The sequence below is a fragment of the Cygnus atratus genome, chromosome 16 (assembly GCF_013377495.2).
Source record: "Cygnus atratus isolate AKBS03 ecotype Queensland, Australia chromosome 16, CAtr_DNAZoo_HiC_assembly, whole genome shotgun sequence".
Taxonomy (NCBI): domain Eukaryota; kingdom Metazoa; phylum Chordata; class Aves; order Anseriformes; family Anatidae; genus Cygnus; species Cygnus atratus.
In genome coordinates this window covers 14,682,461-14,700,482 of record NC_066377.1, presented here as the reverse complement: position 1 = coordinate 14,700,482, position 18,022 = coordinate 14,682,461, and the positions used below count along the sequence as shown (strand labels likewise).

Below are 18,022 nucleotides of genomic sequence, written 5' to 3'. Positions count from 1 at the left end.
ACTTCACATTCATGTACGCTCAATGAACTTCTCACATCTCAGCTTTAGGAGTGGTAAGTGATAAGTAAAGGACACTTACACTGGGTGCTAGGTTCTAATTATTAATCTTGATGTATGTATCCCTAGCCTTTCATCTTAAACGAAGTTGAGGTAATTCTTTACCTTCTCTCTTACAATCTGACAAAGCATTTGTGAGCCAGTTGAGAAATATGTATAAAAGCTATTTATTTTAAAGCAGTTTAGTCCTGCAGTCAGTATATATTCAACCTTCAAAAGAAGATAGTTGAATATGTCAAGAGAAGAATAGTAGATGAAGGGAAAAGATTATGACATTAGTGTTTCACTGCTGGTGCTTTCAGATTTCATAATCTGAGCCTTTCTCAGAAGTAAGTCAAATGAAAAGAAACTTTTCCTGAATTCTTTTAGGGCACTAAGATATCTGCAGAGCTCCCAAAAGGAGCAATGGAAATTCTATACCCTGCTTTTCTGTCATGCAGGGTATCAGTGGTCAATATTAACCCCCAATTGGTACATTCCTGTACTGCGGTACAAGTGACAGAGGACCTGTATGAAATTTGCAGGTTGGATGCAGTTAGATTAACTTGGTGACAGACAAAGCTGCAGTTCTTCAGCTTGTTTTCATATCTAGCAAGAATTACAACATTTGATGCAGAAAATTGGTATTATATTCCTGAATTGATATGGATAGTTTATTGAAATATGCCATCTGCTCTTAAGTGTATAAGTTCATTGGAGCTGAAAGTGATAGAATGCAAGGCATTTTAACTGCTAATTTACATCAGCTCCAACTCCAAATGGAGTTTGTATTATTTCAAAAACTGGTTGTTAAAATTGCTGAAATCTAAATCTCAGCTACAAAGTTTTGGGACCTGTTAGCCTGAGCTCCTTCAGCACTCCTGAATGTCGGCAAGAGTCAGAAACCAAAACTTGACACAGCTGTAAAAACACACAGAGAGCCTGTGGCCTCAGCAAATTCTACTGGTGCAGGCATATTTCAGATATAAATTTTACTCTGCTGTCCCTTGTACTAATGAAGTCAGTTTCTTTTGGTGGATTTGCAGCCAGGTGTGTCCAGTTCTGTGGCTAACCAGTGCTCTTTACTTAATTTTTCCACTAGTGACATTTCTATCAAACTTTAAAAACAAACAGAAAAATTGGCTTGATGCAATGGCTCAAAGTGTTAATAGTAACATTAGGCTGGGTAAAAGACTTCTTTCGATCCTGCTTTGCCAGAGATCTCCACCTTGTGGCTTGCAGTGAATAGATTTATACTGTCCAAACTGGCAGCTGCTTAATCGTTTTATAAGGGTAATTCAATCAGAAATTTACTAGAAATTGCTGCTGTTTGTCTTCGAATCAGAGTTCTTCAGCAACCTGAATATTAACCTTACTGATCTGAGTATTGTTTCACTAACTGGGTGTGTATAAAAGCAGTTGTTGCAAGTTTGAATGTATTTTAATATGCTTAGATGAAGCTGCAGACCTGATCAGAAGGATTTGTGGATGCTGGAGTTCCCTGGAATGGAATTTCAGACGGTAATCTGACAATAGAGATGTGATTCTTAAAACTAAAACAAGAACAACAAACACAACAAAAGGCAACCCCCCCTACTACTTCTGGATGCAGATTGCATGCAGTTTTAGAAAGAGGCATCGCTCTTCACTTAAATGCATGTATATTGTTGTAAGCTCGTTTTAGCAGTGATAGTCTTGTGTGTTGTGGTAGCATTGTGCTTCTGAAATAAGTTTTTTTTCAGTGCAGAAGAACAATTCATTTTTGACTGTATGTGTTCTAAAAGCTACAAAAGAGATGAGAATAGGAGAGGCTGTCAAGCCCAGTATGCCCAAACATGTTTTAATTTATCTTAATCCCACTTTCCTGTTTTCCCACCAGACCACTCAGACCCCTGCCACCCCTGCCCCCCCTGCTTTTTTTTCCAGGAACACATCTAGGTGTCTTTTGAATTCATTTATTGGCTCTGCTGCTCATAGCACAATACAGTCTTTGTTATACTTTTAGCTAGAGTTGTTTATATACAGTGACCATAATTTGTTCTCAGTTACATTAGTGTACATCTTAAGTAACACCATCAGAATCAATAACATGGTTCACATCAATGTAGCTGAGAGCAGAATTTAGCTCTGTAAATTTGAACACAATTTTGGCTTAATACTCTTTGTACAATTAAAAGAATTTAGAAGATTAAAATGCCATTTTGCCGTACACTAGCAAAAAAAAAAAAAAAAAAGAAAAGCAGAGCCAGAACTTAGGTTTACATCCTACATTATTGAACTTTCCTAAACTTGATACAGTTCAGTTAAAGTTGTTATTTTTGTGGAGAATTAAGTCTGACGCTTACCTAAGGACTCAGAAATCACAGTCAGAGTGAGACCAGTAAGGTTCTAGTTCTAGAATGCCTTTCAGAGATGAGAGGACATGGTGTAAAATTGATAAAAATTTCAAGATTGAATGCAGTCTTTGTATGAATTGAACTACTGCAGTTGATTGACCTACAGTGGGAAGCTACTACACTTAAAGACTCACGGGGGTCCCTTTCAGGCTTGTCTTTAAAATCTCGTGGAAAGTCATGGAGTCAATTTGGGATGCACAGAACAGAAACAACATTATCATGGGAGAACAGGGGAGATCTGGCGCAGAAGGAAAGTGTGTGTAGTATTCTGGCAGCATAGCAGATGCGGTAGTTGAGATGAGGGAAGTATACTGAAGCAAAAGATGTAGAGAAGCTAGTAATTTTTTTTTCAGAAAAACTCTGAGACAGAAGATAGAGGAGAGCTTTTAGTACAGTTGAAAAAGTTAAAATAAAAATCTAAGGCTAAAGAGGAAAAGTTTTAGTTTCAAATGGTCTGTGTGTTTTAAAATATGTAACTTCACTATGACATTTTACGGAGAAATATGTTAAGATATCGATGATTATTTTAAGAAAAAAAAACAACCTTCTCAAAGTATTGAGATTCAAAATCGCTGTATACATTTTTGTGCTTTTTTGTTCAATAGGATAACAAGCCTTGTATGACATGTTTTAATTAAATTTAGTGTATTAAGAACATCATAAAAAAATGATGTTTGAATTATCCAGAGGTAGTTAATCTAATCTGAAGATTAACTGGGCTGTGGATGCAAAGGCCTTGTGAGATTAGGTCCAATACAGCTCTTTAAAATCAAAGCAATATCACATAGGCACTTCTACTTCCTCAGTGTTTGCTAATTAAAAAAAAAAACACATGATCTTTTCCTCAGAGCATGAAAGCCAAGCTGCATCAGTTCCGTGCACCACTTGTGGGTCCAATAATGCTTGTGTTCACTTGATTTTCTTTGTTACAAGGGTTCTTCATCCCCTGTTCTTCAGGATTAGAATCATGGATTATACACTTATTGACAGTTCTTCAATCCCATTTAAGACGATGATGGTTCTTCTCTCTATTAAGAAACTAATCCACATGTAGAAGCTTAAGCACAATACTGATTCTCTAGGTAGAGAAGCCATGTATGTATAACACGCTTGTGTTTAGAACATAAAATACTGTGGGCCTGAAGATCCTTTGTGCGAAGGATACATGTTCCTGGGCACAAAGGAAACGTGTTACTTATGGTCATACACAGTGAATTAAAAATATTCCCTTTGGGTCGTTAGAGTGTTTTTGAAATCACAGTTGCAGGGTCTGTTTCTTTAGCAGTATGAGAGTAGGGCTTTGAGATTAACATAATAGACAGAAAACAAGTCCTGTAGGAAATGGGATTGTTGTTGCTGTTTTAGCAAGATAAAGCAGTCCATTAAGGGTCTTGGAGCTGAAGCAATGCTGTGAGCATGGAAAGAGAGAGGGGCCCATCAAACCTGCGCCTGAGGACAGGGTGGGTTGACCTTTGGGAGCTGCAGGTTCCTCTCCGTTGCCTTGAGAGGAACCCAACCTGACTAGTTTAAACCGGACACTTAACTTCTGTCTACCTTGTGGTCAAATATACTCCAGGGAGGATGTTTAACAGCCTATAAAGTTTTTGGTAAAAAAATTTACATCTAGCTATCAATACTATATTTTGGGTAGGAAAGCATGATGGGGTCACACCATATCCTAGGAGCTGTGTGATTCAGAGGGGAGAATGAAACATATTTTATTTGTTGCATGTTGAGTGTGCATGAATAAAATTTCATAATGATTATCATCTATGCAGCAGAGTAGATTTTTTTTTTTTAAAAAAACCAACCTTTTGGAGATATTTTCCACCTAGATGTACTCTGATGTCTTGAATATAGTGGCCTGAAAATGCTAATTTTTTAGCTAGTGTCATTGAAGTTTTAATAGGTAAGCCAGAAATGCATGTTTAGGGTCAAGTTCAATATGATGGAAATTAAGAAACTGGTTTTAAAGATAGCTTTGTCTTGTTCTTAGAAGCTTTGCATGTGGTTGAAGCATTGCTTTTCCTTCATCAGTAGGATGTGAATTTTGATTGGTTTGCCTAAATTCACCTTCTGAATGTCACCAAGAAGTGGTTTCAGAACACCATATTCAAAATTAGAATCTAATTCTTATGGTATGAAGTCTATATCCACATAATAGAAACAGAAATACAAGCAAAAAAGGAATAGAAGCATCAACTCTTGATCCTTTCTCAAAGAGCTCCAAAGTTCTCAGTGAGTTTCCAGTAGTCTGTCACTTCATAAATGCAAAAGAGCACCAGGTACAGCTTTCAGAGTAAATTTAGTATAATTTGATTATGGAAATCTTATTAACTTAAGTGTGCAGGAAGATGTATGTGTGTGCAATATTACCTTGAAAATACCTGGACCATGAAGAGGTCTGGAACAAATAGTAAGCATGGTGATGAGAGCTTAATGGGGTCTTTCTCGTGTTAACTTTTTATTGTAGTTGTTCTGGATTTGCCATGGATACCTGGTGTTGAAATCAAGGTATAATATATGCTTGGGTTCTTTGCAGTTGACCTGCCCCAGTTTGCTCTAAGGTCTGGCATAAAAAAAAAATCCATTTAAATTTCCCAGATGTACTGGATTCTGTTGCCCTAAGGTAGTGTTCTTCATCTATTTTGTGCCTTCCTCTGGTGCCCGCAAAAACTACACTGGAAGCTGCCATGTGCCTTTTCTAGAAATACCTTTTTCATTATTCCCCACATATACCTGTGTGACCCACATGCCAAAATTGATTTTACCGTGCTGTGGTTGTAGGTGTTAACTGCTGCCTCATGTTCCTCAAATTCTCCAGAATGTAATGTAATTCCCAGAATTCAAATGTTAAGCAATGGAATTGCTTCTCACCACAACTGCACTATCTTTATTTTCACAGTGTAGAGATGACAGCAGAAACAGGGAAGTGATCTATACCAAGCCTGTTTCAATTTCCAGGCTCAGCAGAACTGTTAGCAGTTAGGTTTTCAGTGTTCCTGGTTCCTGTCATTGCTCTGTGTATCAGTTATTTCATCTTATGCTTTGCCTGTGGTCAGTACAGGGTGGAATAATGTGTTACGCTAGGTGTTTTGGAAATTGTTATCAGCTTGCTATTCTTTTGGAGTTTGTCCCAAAATTCCACAACTGTGATCAACTGATCAGCTTGGCTAAGTCTTTGGAGTCTCTTCGAAGAAAGGTATCTCATGTGGATGTAGTTCTTTATTAACACCAAACTGTTGCAGTGAAAATATATATACACTTTTAATCTGCCTTTCCAATATAGAAAAATACCCAGACCAATGTCTCTTCTAAATCAAACCATTGAGAGGTTCCCCATATACTTTGATCATATTGTTGCTTGTGCATTTGTCCTGGTTTCAGGTAGGACAGAGTTAATTTTCCTCCTAGTAGCTGGCAGGGTGTTATGTTTTGGATTAGGATGAGAAGAGCGCTGATAACATGCTGATGTTTTAATTGTTGTAGAGCAATGCTTACACCAAGCCAAGGACTTTTCAGCTTCTCGCTCTGTCCTGCTAGCGAGCAGGCTGGGGGTGCAGCAGGAGCTGGGAGGGGACAGACCCAGGACAGCTGACCCAAACTGGCCAAAGGGGTATTCCGTACCATCTGACGTCATGCTGAACAATATATAGGGGTGGCTAGCCGGGGTGGGGGGGGGGCTGCTCGGGGATAGGCTGGGCATCGGTCAACGGGTGGTGAGCAATTGCATTGTGCATCACTTATTTTGTACACATTATTACTAGTATTATTATTATTATTATTATTATTATTATTATTGTTATTATTTTTTCCTGTCTTAATAAACTGTCGTTATCTCAACTCACAGGCTTCACTTTCCCGTTTCTCTCCCCCATCCCGGAGAGGGAGGGGGGAGGGTGAGCGAACGGCTGTGTGGTGTTTGGCTGCCAGCCGGGCTAAACCACAACAGCATTTCACTTCCAGTCGAATGTCACTGGTATCTTCTGTTTCCTCTTCAAAATCTGTATAACTTAAGCTTTCTTTATGTTTGTGGTACATGCCTGTCTTGAAAGACAGTAACATAAGCATTAGTTAAGGTTCCAGTATGGTGCAGGGATACTGCAGAGGGGCTGACATGAAAGGGCTGAAAATCCTGCTCTGGTTCTTCTGCAGATGCTGTTAGGCCACCCTATCATGGCACATCTATCTGTGAATAATGCCATATCAGATAGTATTATCTGGGCATGAGCATTTGACCCCAAAAGAAACGTGGTAACTCTTATGAGATATAGCAGGTTGATGGCTTTATGGGAGTACATCACGCCAGTTGTTTTCTGTACACATTCAGCTTCCATTGAATGTTTCCAAATGCTAATTCTGTCCAAACTAAGGAGTGGACAAAGTAAGTAGACTAAGTCCTACATTTGGCACAAATTCTGGCCTTGTCTCCACAGGGCACAGATGAAGTGCTTTTGGGATCTCTTCTCTTGTCTTTATTTTGAGGAATAATTAGTAACTATGTTTTGTTCCTTTGTGTCTGAGGGAAAATGTGTGTGCAGCTTTGCAGACTACTCTGTTTACAGGATGTCCTCGTTTCAGCTAGGATAGAGTTAATTTTCCTCCTAGTAGCTAGTATGGTGCTGTGTATATGGAAGAAGGGGCACTGTGCAGAGGCACTGCAAGACTGTTGTCTCTGTGTCACCCAATACAATCACTCTAATAGGATCTTTGTCATCCTTCCACAATATTTGTGCAATTGTGGTGATTAGCCTATACCACTCTCTCCTGTTATAAGAACAGGGTGCTGCTCTTTTCATTGCCTCTTTTGCTTGACTCTTTGGTTTTGTTAGCTTACTTTTGTGTTGATGACTTTTCGTAGTGATGCATTGGCCATATTACTGTTTTCTGATATGCCTCATTTTGGCATTTACTTGCAGTATGTAGGTAATTACTTAAGGTCTTAACTCATCTCACCCATTCTGCATGTTTTTTTTTTCCTTCCTCTCCTTGTTCTTGGTAACTTTTGCATTGCCCTGATGCCTGAATTCACTTGAGCTTGTATCTTTTTTCCCTTTTTAGGTTTTTCACCTGCTTTCACAATTGCTGTGTCAGTATGTATCATACTTCTCCCTTCCTGACTTCCTAACTATCTTTTAGAGAATCAGTCTATTTCTCTACACGTTCCTTTTACCTGTCTTCTGTTAATTCTTTGTTTCCTTGCAGAATTCCTTTCTGTATGTCAGATTGGCACCACCACCTCTCTCCATTCTCTTGTTTTCTTTGATGATCAACTAATCCTTTTAGTCATTGGTGCCAGCTGCGCCTGCTCTCCATCCCTGCCATGCTGCTTCACTGATTACATAGGCATGCGCTGCCTCTGTTTGTCACACTCTTCCAGCAGCCTCATATTGCAAAGGTCTACAATTAAAGCTTAGGATCTGTCTTCTTCTCTGCTTGTTTTAAACCTACTCTTGAAAGTTGAAGCATCTTCATGACTATGATTCTTTCAACCCCAGATCTTTCTTTTAGTTCCTTTTTTTTTATCTGAACACATGCTTTCCCATGCTAAATACTAGCTGCATATTTGCCATCTTCAGCATTTTCTTCCGTTTCTGTCCTTGTGCCTCATCTTTTTCTTTCTCTGACCTAGACTTGATTCATGTGTCTTCTGAAGACTACTGCTATGATCATATTTGCCTGTTGCTCACTATGGTGTTAAATCTCCTGACCATCTCCCCTAGTTTTTGTGTTTCAATTGCCTCTAGTGGTTTATGGGGGGAGATGGCTGGTAGCAGTCTTAGAATCAAAGAATCATCTTGATTGGGAAAGACCTTTAAGATCACCAAGTACTACCATCAACCTGACCTACCAAGTCCCGTCACTAAAGCATGTCCCTCACTGCCACATCCACACACCTCCTAAATACCTCCAGGGACAGGCAGTCTACCATTTCCATGAGCAGCCAGTTCAATGCTTCGCCACCACCTCTGTGAAGAAATTCTTCCTAATATCGAATCTAAATCTCCCCTGGTGCAACTTGAGACCATTTGCTTGTGTTCTGTCCCTTGTCACCTGAGAAAAGAGACTGACATCTGCCTGGTCCTGCTGGCCACGCTATTTCTGATGCAGGCCAGAAGGCCCTTGGCCTTCTTGGCCACTTATGCACACTGCTGGCTCCTGTGCAGCTGGCTATTTACCAGCACCCCCAGGTCTCTTTCCTCTAGGCAGCTTTCCAGCCACTCTTCCCCAGGCCTGCACTGCTGCCTGGGGTTGTTGTGCCCCAGGTTCAGGGCCTGGCACTTGGTCCTGTTGAATGTCATGCAGTTAGCCTTGGCCCATCGACCCAGCCTGCCCAGGTCCCTCTGCAGAGCCCTCCTACCCTCATGCAGATTCACGGTTCCGTCTAACTTGGTTTTGTCCTCAGTCTTATTGAGGGTACACTCTCTTCTCCTGAGTGCAGCTCTGTGCCACTTCAGTTGTACAAATCTTCAAAGTACGGTCTTAAATTCTGCTGCAGAAGCAATGTCTTCATGTTTATAATGTACCTACTGCAGTGCCTAGTAGTCTGGCTAGGTAAGTGGATTGCAAATGTTTATGTTTTTCTTAGAGCTCAGTTTATTTTGTTACTTCATTTTCTGACTTCTCCAGCCCGTTTTATCTATTCATAAAACTGCCAGTTCTATGAAGTCCATATTTTTGACTGCTTTTGCTAACAACTCCCACAGTAAAATAAATGGTTCAAATACAATGCATTCAGTAAGTGCAGTGCTGTCTTTCATGCTTTTTCCTTTGCTGTCTTTTACTCCTTTAATATAAGCAATGTTTTGTACACATCTAAGCAAACTTTTCTGTTTTCCGTGCTGTTTTGGGGATCTCAGTAGATTCAATTCTTTCTATTCCCTTGTTTGTCCTCAGTTGTTTTATCATCTTCTTCTGTTTCAGATCACGCACAGCACTTGCTCTTTCTCTGTTGGTATTAACTAGATAATTATTGTTACGCTTCAGTTAGAACTTGAATGTTTTTGTCTCCATATTCAAAGGGTAGGAAATAATGCAAAAGATTAAAACAATTTCACCAAAATATCAGCATATCTGATCTTACAAAGAGATCTATGTTGCTAGCATCATGTTGATTTTCAAATTAATCAGATGGCCTTGTGGCCACAAGAATGACCGAACATAAAAACGGAGATTCAGCTCGTGGTATGGAGTAATGTGGATGGAAGACTGTGTCACTAAAGTCTTGGTATATGTAAAATGAGCAACACTGATCTGAGTTCATTTTTGGATGGCTTGGGCATAGATGTCATAACTCCAAATGTATGTGGAGGGTAACAGAAAGCAGCATTCCTGTGAATGACCAGTTGTTCTGGGAATATCACCTGAACTATATATTCACTTGTTAGTACCTTTAGCATGAACTAGACGTTTTCTTCTATTTGTAGCTGTTAAATGAAGACTTTGGTTTTTGAAACTGAGGAAATTAGAGACACATTTAGTTGATGGAAGTTTGTGGTGATAGCCCAAGAGGACAGAGCTATGTACAAGAAGCTTGAAAATAAAGTCTGAGAGTATCCTAAATTTCCTCTTTTGTGTTTCCTGTTTAATTCCGTACTTGCAGGGGAGAAGATAGTGCGTATCTAAGTTTCATCTGTGTTATTTGGGAAACTGCAAAAGGAAATTTTTGCCTTTTTAAAATCCTTGATCACTCTTTTAGGATCTTCTGGAAGTTTATTTATCCACGGTAGCATCAAGTCTGAATGAAATACAGAAGATGGAAAACTCACGGTATCTTACCACGCGGCTTTTTCATGGTTCACTTTTCTCCTTTGCCTTTTACTTGAGGGCAGAACTAGGGTAGAGAAATAATTTTTGTTCGCTTCTGAAAGGTTACAGTAATAAAGAAACTCTTGTTAACATCAGAGTATATGGCAGGCAGGAGTTTTCACAGTCTGGCATTGTTTATTTTACCAGCAATTTGGAACCTTCTGCACTCTTAAAATATTGGCAAGAAAATATTTAACTGTTAACTATTCTGTGGCATGCGTGTGTTTGAAGCCCTGGGGAGGAGGAGTGCTTGGGGAAATTGGGTTTTTCTCAGCTTATGATTGAAACCAGAAGGTGCAGAATATTGGTAGAAGGTGAGAGTATTGTGACTTCAAATTTCAATTTTACTCGAATGTAGAACTGATGGGAGAATGCCAGGCAGGTCACGTATGAGCAGGGCTGTGATAAGAAATAGTGGGAAGTCTGATGGAGCAAACACAAATAAGCCAGGCTGCTGGACACTACAGAAATTAATTTCAAAGTTAGATAGTGAGAGTGAGTGTTTGCATTTGTCCTGACCTCAGCCACTGGATAAAGGTTGTAGCAGTACTAGGTGTTAGCATCAAGGATTAGGCTTACTAATTGCATGGAATCTAGCAATTATTCCTCAATTTTGAAATGAAATAAAATGAACTCTTTTTTGTGTGTGGAAGGTTTTATTGGAGAGGAGATGGCAACTGCTTTGGGGGACATGCTTGTTCCTACTCAACAGAAACTTGGAAACTTCTTGGAGAAAGATTATTTTCCCCTGGGGAAGAAAATAATTAAGGAAAACATGCTATTTGTTATTAACAAGATCATTCTTGTATTTGTGCGTAAAATGTAGCCTCTTCCAGTAAGATTACTAAAAGCTATGCTAAAGATAGCATTTTTTTTTCTATTCACGCTAGCTTATTTCAGATGAATTCCTATGAAGTCAGCAAAGTGACCCGATGATTGGAATCCAGGATCATCTAATGGGCTGTGGCTGTCTTGCTGCAAGTTAGGACAGGAACAGATACACAGAAGAGGTGCCAATCTCTCTGCAAATATCAGTAAGAAATGAATGAAATGGAACATGTTAAGTAGTCATCTTCTAATGTCAGGTGAAGATCCAGTGTACGACTTCTAACAGTGACCAGAGATAGTTCGGAAAAAGTATGAGAAAGAAAACAAATGTGTAGCATGTAGGAATGTCCTCTCAGCATTCACTGATGTGTAATATGAAAGTTGCATAAGGACTGTCATATTTAGTGTCTACTAGCAGAGCAGTCCTCTATGAACATGTAGTCCTTTTTTGACCCCTTTCATATTTTTTGCGTATTAATGTACTGTGACAATGACTTCTACAAATTAACAAGAATTTTTTCTCTACATGAGAAAATACTCCTGTTTGTTTTTAACGTATTGTTTGGACATTTCATCAGCTTCTTTCTACATCTTGTTTTATGAGAGGAGTAATTCCTTATTTACCTGCTCTATACCACTCATTGTTTTACCTTCTCCATCTTCTTTCTCATTCCTTCATGAATACTACTACTGAGTCCTCTCATATGTCTAATCCTCTCGGTATTTTGTGTTTTTTATTTTTTTATATCTTTTCTGAGATGAAAAAGTATTATGTGCAGCGTTTTATGTATGGGCACACTATGGATTTGGGGTGGAAGAGGTTCCTCTTGTACTACATTCATGATATTGTATTACGTTCATAATAATTCGTGAAACTTACTCGTCTTTCTCCACTATTGAATGTTGAGGTGAAATTTTGGAGATATCTCCATTAAAAACTCTTTAATTTCTTGAATTGTAGCTGTTAAGCAAGGGTACGTTGTTGTGTAAATTTCTGTAAATGATTGCTTTTTCTTAACGTCTACTACTAGTACCTTTATCAGCACTGAAAATTATTCATAACTATCTGCGATTGTTAATCAATTTATTATTGTGTTTTTCTACTACTTTGTACTAATGAAAGTCAGGATTTATCAGTCTGTACTTCCTTGGATCTCCTGAAATAATTCTCACAATTGACTCTACCTTTTGTGGCTCTGCAATCATATTAAAAGCTACCTAATATTTTTCATGTAGTTTAGAACTTGAGGAGCACAGGGATTTTGTTGTTCTATATTTTTGTCAAGTTGTTTTAAATCTTTTTCTATGAGCAGATTGTACCACATGGAATATGAGGGACTCTCAGAATGCTGGGTGGTAGTGAGGTGGTGACAGAGCTTTGTTTATTCACTGCCTCATCCAGTGAAACATCTTGGCCATCAGATGAAACTAGTAGGTGTTAGTTTAAAGAGAAACAAGCAGGAGATGGTGGTTCTCCTCACGGGTAGTAGACAAGGGAACTTCTTGGTGAAGCATCTTGTAGATGCAGAAAGTTCACTGGATAAGTTGCTTGAAATAAAGACCTTCTGAAGATTAGTATATAAACAGATCTCAAGGGCTGAGAAATGCCCTGAGCTGAAAGTGGTTGGGTGAATGCTTTGAGGAAGCACATATAATCTTGCACTGTTTACTTCTCTTGGTGTATCTGGCTACTGTTGTGTGTTGGGTGGACCCTTGGTCTGATCCACTACATTTTTTTTCCTACTAAAGAGTGTGTGGGACTTCCTCATAGTTATTAAGTTTGTCTCAGTAATGAGGCCAACTTTTACAGGATCTCTGTTACCTGCTCATGTTGAATACCTACCCTAATAATTTATTTAGCTTTACTACTGTCTTCTCCAAGTGCCTCTTTTAAGCTTCTTTGTGTAGCTTCCTTTCAGTTTCTCAGACAGAATTCTTGCTTCTGGTTCATTCAGAAACATTTTAATGATCGGTTTTAGGCTTTTAGCAAGTAGGTCTTTTAAAAGAGGCATTACAGCAAAAACTCTCTACAGCTGCTCACCCTTACAGAGAATCAGCGCAACTAGACAGAGAGCACAGCAATTTGACTTCTCTTCCATGATCTTTCTCTTGAAAGGTTGTCAATGAGCTCTGCCAGCCACATACTACAGAGAAAAGAAGAATTCAGAATAAGCCCCCATATATTTAATATAATTAGGATTGTATTGTGACCTACTCTGCATTTTTACTTGTTACCATGGCAAAGTTTCCAAATTAATAGACTGCAATATAGAAACATACCTCATTTTCTTAATACTAGCCATCTAGTAGGGGTGGCCGTCAGGTTTTTCTGAAATCTGTAGATAATGTAGTATAACTTGCTTTGCTATGTCTGCTTGAAAAACAGATATGCTCTAAGGTGTGTTATTGATGATTGTACAGTTGTTATGAAGGTAGCAGAGCATGTAAAAGTCTTTTTCCATTAACATGTTTTTATAGATTGAAGGTTTTGGCAGGAGCTGGTTCTGATACAATCTAAAATAAGTTTAGCTTTTTTTTTAGGTTAATACAATGTTGAACATTTAAGGTGGCTTTAAAGACTGTTCTCTGAAGTTAATTATCTTCTGTGGTACATTACAAAATTAATGTCTCTTAATTGGAAAATTAGATTATTTTTAAAAGTTACTATTTTAAAGTGTATGGGGAATCACAGCTGCAGCTAATTACAAGCCAGTAAGCTTGACCTTGTTTGCAGACAAAGAAACAGGATGGTTAATAAAAGACTCAAAAAATAAAGATTGAAAAATACTTTCTGTAATATCTGTCATTTCACAACTATGCGAGATTGCCTGAAGGAGCTAGCATTTTCGTCCCCTTGCTATGGAGGTATTTTTTATCTGTTTTATTAGTTTAGTCTTTTTGATCTTAGCTGCAGTCTCAGTCCCTTTCAAAACTGCTGTCCTACGAGTAATAGTTATGTTATTAGAAGAAGTAAAAGGGTTGTATGCAGTCTTTTCCATTTTATGCCATGTGCATTTATTAAAAGGTCAACAAAAACTTAGAAGCCCGTATATAACTGTATGTGGTTATATTATTTATAACTAATGTAAACACATATAATAAGTCATTCTTTCCAAATGCAGATTTGGAGAAGGTCTGGGGAAAAAAAGTCTGAATGTTTGAGGATTGACAAAAAATAATTGTGAATGATTTGTCTTTATGTCCTTTAGGAACTCCTGCCGACACTGACTGCTCTAGTAATCAGAAGTGTAAATAGAAGTGATTCATGTTTGTGGCAGCATGGCTAACAGAAGTCATAGAATCACAGAATTCGTAGAAGTCCTCAGAGTAGACTCCTTCATAACAACAGAAGGGTACTCAGAGCTGTGTGACTAGTTTTGTGCAAGAGATGGACTAATTTTACTGTATCAGCATAAAACACTACTTTGCTACTACAACTTTGACTACTCTGGGAGTGCTCTGATGATGCAGTACATCAGTGTACCTAGTGTAAACATTACCTTAACAACCTTGTCTTAATATGAAAAGAGGACTGTGGTGACACATTTACTGTGTACACACACAAGAAAAAATGCATTCTACAGGAGAAACATTTTATTCTAGAAGGAATGGTATAATGAGAATGAGGAGGTGGAAGCTAAAGCCAGAAAATTCAAATATGAAATGAGATACACATGTTCAGCTGTGAGGGTGATATGCTTTAGCCAAACACAACTTACTGAGCTTAGTACAGAGGGAACTCAGTGAAATGTAATGGCCTGTGATATGCAGAGGGTCAGGTTCTATGATCTAATCATTTCTTCTGGCTGAAATCTCTTCATAAAAAAATCTAGTTCAACCATAACTTATGGCCTAAAGAGAGGAATTGCTGCATGAAATTCAATGACTAGTGCTTGCACAAGGTGAGTTAGAAGTGTCCCTTCTGACTTTATAGTCTATGGTTGGATTAATGTGTTAAAGTAGCTTAAGGTCACAATACATGCTGGCAAAAACCATAACAGAAAGATACTCCTGTTAAAATGCTTTCAAGTAGCATAGCCTGTGGAGATGGCAGCTATGTCCACACTAGTGTGTACTGTGGCCCAGCGGGAACATGCATGTTGAGGGAAACAGTTAATGATCCAGCATCCCTGATACATGGGCTGAATCCTTATGTGGTGCTGGTGTTGGGCTGATCCCATGACCTGGATATCTCTTAGCAGGCAGAGCACATCCCAGCACATTTTCCAGCTTGTGCTCTCTGAGACAGACTTCTCTGCAGCGTAAACCAAAGCTGGTAGGTAGGGATGGAGAGGAGATTGATTATGAAAGAACATTCTCCATCCAACCAGAGAGATTAGTATAGAATTATCCTAAAGCACCTTTCTTTTTAACTGTACACCTATATGTATGATAGTTCCATACATGCGTAGTGTATACAATAAAGCAGTGTGGTCTTACTTTCCTAGAGATTTTGTTAGAATACAAACCCTTAACTGGGACTTGATATAGTAAATTGCCTGATGTAGCAGTAAGACTCAGCATCTGGTTGTTAAACGATGCATATTGAACTTGAGGCTGAAGATAAGATTTCTCACTGCAATATAGTAGCGAAAATGCAGTGTGCACGCTGTAGTCTGGCAGGCAGAATGTGGGATCATGGAGTGCTTTAATGAAAAGTTGCGATGTAGTAGGAAGATGTACAAAAATATATATATAAAATATATATGAACTAAGGTAATTCTGTGTGTTAATTTAGGTGATGGTACATTAATTTATTCTGGTGACAGTTCTACAATGGATTGTTGCAAAGAAGACAAAGGGGCTGAGTCCCTAGAAGAGCTCCAGATGTTATGGATTTTTTTTCTTGTTATTAGCAATTACTCACTTGGAGTTGTCTAGCAGTTTTTGTTCTTAATAATGAACTGTGGAAGAGTCAGCAGAATCATGACTAGCCAGATCATGAAACTTGGTAGTGGTAAGAACATGTAGAAGTTTGAAAAGAGGAAACATTTCCAACAAACCCTGATTTAGATTTGCTCATTTTTCGTACTTTATAAATAAGTTTTTTTTCCTACAGTGTTTGTACTTAACCTCTGCTGTTGTATTCTTCAGAAGCTGCAGTATTCCTTTAAACATAATTTTATTGCTAAGATACTGCTCCATCCCCAAAGTCACATTTTATATTTTAAACTGTTTGTCTTTTAAGATGTATTTATTGCCATGTTTGTTTAACTTGGTTATCTCCTTCATCAATCTGTTTCTTGCTAACTTAAAGCTGCTGCTCTTTGTTTTCAGTATAGAGGGCTGCTTCCCTGGGGAAGTATAGTCCAGGACTTGTCTCTGTAATGGGACTATTTGTTTTCTTTGCCCCTTGCAGTTGCCTGCTGTAACATTTGTAGTATGTGTTAAGTAATCCTTGAGGTAACATTTTTATTATGTCATAAAAAGTGCGTGGCAAATATATAATAACTCATGGAATTTGTTTGTTTAAAAATGGAAGGATAATTTATTGAGTGTGTTACATGAGACCTGCTCCCCTTATTAGAGCTGTAGAAGTGCAGCTTATTTAGAAGTATGTTCTATTGAGAAAAACCACGATCTCTGACATACACAGAAAGTTTGAGCATGGTTGGGTAGAAATGACATCATAGTTTATGTACTCAATAAAAATTTAATTAAGTCATTACAGAAGTTGCAGTCATCATTTAACCCTCTGATTTCTTATGGTTAGTTCTTTTTTTTTAAACATTCTATAATAACCAGCCACCAAATCTTGATAGCCTATAAAATATCTGCATGAATTTTAATAGCTTATATTAATGGGAAAATATGAGTAACTGACATAAAAGGAATTTTCCTTGTGTTTGCACTATATGCATTTCTATAAAAATTAACTGATGAAAAAAGATAGTGGTTTAATGGAAGAATATTTAACTGGAGATTTGCTAGTGTGGCAAAAACTAATTCACATTTAGATAGAAAAGCTGTTGCATAAGCACCAAGTTGAGTACCCTTAAGGATGCTAAGAATTTAGGACATGGCTCGTACTTTCATAAGTGTTAAGATACTAAATATGCAAGGTTTTCACAGCTTTTCTTTAGCCTTATGATAAGCTATACATCAAAAAGCAGTAATGCTCAGTCCATTGTAGAACTGACTTTCTACCCTGTATTCCTGTTGACAGTTTTTTTTATAAAACCTGCCTCCAAGATGCAGTCTCATAGATGAGTATTCTGCTAGTATGCAGGTATGAAGATAATTATCTTTGCGAGTGAGGTCTGTTTAAAACAAGAACAAACAAACAAATAAAAACCAATGGAAGCATAGCTCAACCCTCAGGAGAAGAACCGCTTATTAAACCATTCTGTTGATAGAAATAAAAAAATACAGGCAAAAGAAGTAGATGGTTTGCCTGAGGGAGGTGCACGTGAGTTATTTCAGCCCTCTCTCTGCTGATCTCCTTTCGTTCTGTCTTAAGCTCATATAGGGGTTAGTTCTGCAAGCCAATGAGTGGCTTAGGCTATACCAGCAAATATTTAAGCAATTGTTAAATTTAGTTAAAAGTCAGTGTGGAACTTAGGCTGAGTCACACAGCATAAGGGGAACTATCTGTGTCATCACAAACTGAAAGAAACTCGGTCATAGTGAATGACTAGTGCATCTGAGTTTCTACTGAGATGCTATAGGAACAGAATTCATGTGATTCCCAGATGTACAAGTCAATATTGAGAAGTAATATTAAGAAGTGGTAGGGATACTATCTTTAGTATTATGGTATTTCTACTGTGACAGAATGCCCAGCTTTGAGGTCCATGCTTTAGAAAAAAAAAAAAAAAAAGAGTTGGAAAAAACTCAGTTTCTAAAAATCCTGTACGAATGAATCCAAGCTCTGGAAAAGCAGCTTAATAGTTAAAATGCAGAGGAGTCTTCATTATCTTACTCTATACTGCTACTGAAAGGGAACAGCCTTG

At 38.1% G+C, this 18,022-nt stretch overlaps 1 protein-coding gene across 4 annotated transcripts in view; it reads left to right on the top strand.

Moving 5' to 3' along the window:
* Window positions 1–18,022, top strand: part of LOC118248869 (ubiquinol-cytochrome-c reductase complex assembly factor 1) — a 55,743-nt gene that overhangs the window by 30,635 nt on the left and 7,086 nt on the right. The window lies entirely within an intron of this gene.